This window comes from Austrofundulus limnaeus, unplaced genomic scaffold (assembly GCF_001266775.1).
Source record: "Austrofundulus limnaeus strain Quisiro unplaced genomic scaffold, Austrofundulus_limnaeus-1.0 Scaffold21, whole genome shotgun sequence".
Taxonomy (NCBI): domain Eukaryota; kingdom Metazoa; phylum Chordata; class Actinopteri; order Cyprinodontiformes; family Rivulidae; genus Austrofundulus; species Austrofundulus limnaeus.
Window position 1 is genome coordinate 2,690,072 of NW_013952423.1, and position 2,003 is coordinate 2,692,074.

General features: G+C 38.9%; 2 non-coding genes across 2 annotated transcripts; one reads left to right on the forward strand and one right to left on the reverse strand.

The window, feature by feature from the left end:
• Positions 1-18: 18 nt before the first annotated feature.
• On the reverse strand, positions 19-90 carry trnaw-cca (transfer RNA tryptophan (anticodon CCA)). The gene has a single exon. It is a non-coding gene; the product is annotated as a tRNA-Trp (tRNA).
• A 479-nt stretch (positions 91-569) lies between these two features.
• Positions 570-641, forward strand: trnae-cuc (transfer RNA glutamic acid (anticodon CUC)). Its single transcript has one exon. It is a non-coding gene; the product is annotated as a tRNA-Glu (tRNA).
• The last annotated feature ends 1,362 nt before the right edge of the window (positions 642-2,003 follow it).

Consider the following 2,003-nt stretch of genomic DNA (forward strand, 5'->3'; position numbering starts at 1 on the left):
AATTAAAGCAAAATGTAATGACCCCGACGTGATTTGAACACGCAACCTTCTGATCTGGAGTCAGACGCGCTACCGTTGCGCCACGAGGTCGTACAGCTGATAAACTCTATCTGAGATGATGAATCATGTTGAAAGAAGGCGCTCATGAAAATATTGCGTAACTCGTTTTTTTTTACTTACCGTCGCAATTATAGAGGCTAACCCACGGAATAAAGATACGCTGGGTTAGGTAGTAGCCAACTACCTCCGGTTACTCACTGTGAAATTAGGCAACCAGTAACAGTTCATGTAGTGAATTATGGTGGGCCTACTACTCCGGGTGTGCTACGTTGAATTACGAGCGTTAAGAACTAATTGCGTAAATTAGCGTAACTTACGATAAAATGAGATTAATCGGTGAATTACAGTAAAAGCGTGCAGTTTGTGATTATAGGTCAGTTACACAGTTGCACAGCTTTTAATTTTTCCGCTACCGACAGGAAATGACATGACACTTCGTATCAAAAGGCCAAAACACAGCCGGTCTTGCGTACGTAAAAATTTGACGTATCCTGTGAGCTCTATATCTCTCCCTGGTGGTCTAGTGGTTAGGATTCGGCGCTCTCACCGCCGCGGCCCGGGTTCGATTCCCGGTCAGGGAATGCACTCTTTTTGTTTTTTTTATATCTGTATAGATTTATGCTCGTTTTAAACATCTGTGTAAATGAAATATCCCAACACAATAAACTCATGGGACGTACATCTGTGTAAATGAAATATCCCAACACAATAAACTCATGGGACGTGTCGTTGATTTGTGTTGATTTGTGTTGATTTGTGTTGACAGAAATAAACATCCTAGTATTTTTGCTTTTAAATAGTATAATATTCGTGCTTTAATTATTATTTTTTTGCACTTGAATTATTTATTGCTGACCTATTTAATTTGAGCTAAAATTCAAGTCATGATTCTCTTCTGAATACGATACTAAAGAATGCGGGGTTTTCTTTAAGTGGCCTACAAAAAAGTTTGAACAGAACTGGTCTGGCAGGCACTGATGGCCTCTGAAATGAGAGCAAACTGATTCCTCTCATCATCAGCCTCCCTCCTGATCTGCAGAGACATTGCGTGTCTTCACTGCTGCAGAAAGACCCACAAATGGTTCATATTCAGAAGAAACCGGATGTCAGATGATTGTAAAGTCCCTTCAAAATAAATTAGGATTTCTTTTCTGGATTTAGTAATACAGGTGCGAGTTTGTYATCAACATTTGTTGCACTTACCTGCTAGAAAACAAAAATGAATGATCCTTAAATACACATGAAWCACTTACTGTGTTAGTATTCGTACTAACTAAGTACTGAGTAAAAATGAGTAGTTTGATTTTCCTAAATGATATATATTGGGAGGTGGCCTCCACAAAAACATTTTTCTAAACAACTATTAAAATATTAATATGAAAAAATTTAGGATGCACTAATATAGCTGTTTTAGGCATATACTGTATATATTTATATGTATATACCTAGATAATGATTATTTTATATTTTAAATATTTTTTATATTATTAATTTCTATGTAAACTACTTTAAAAGGAGATTTCCAGGTTTGGCAGCCCAGTAATTATTTGCCTCTTAGCAGGACTGCCCTCTGCCACAAACACAGTGACCCCTAGCACAGAGTACAGCTGGGATTTTACTACAAAGACCCGCTCCACCAATGATGATGGCACCTCCCTGGACTTGGAGTGGGACGATGAAGAAGGTTAGCAGAAGAGGATAGCGGATATTCTGTGGGTTATACTGACAGACAAATCACATGAAAACATGTTCACGTGTCATTGCAAACCCCATGTGAGTGAACATTCACACACAGGGCTCTCAAGGTTTTATCTGAGCTTGGTGTGAGATTATCAAATTTAACGAACAGACTGTTAAATGTCAGAACCACACAGGGTGGTCGTCACTGAGGTCCTCCATCCACATGACAGAGAGGAGAACGCAAAAATGACTCAGCCTGCAAC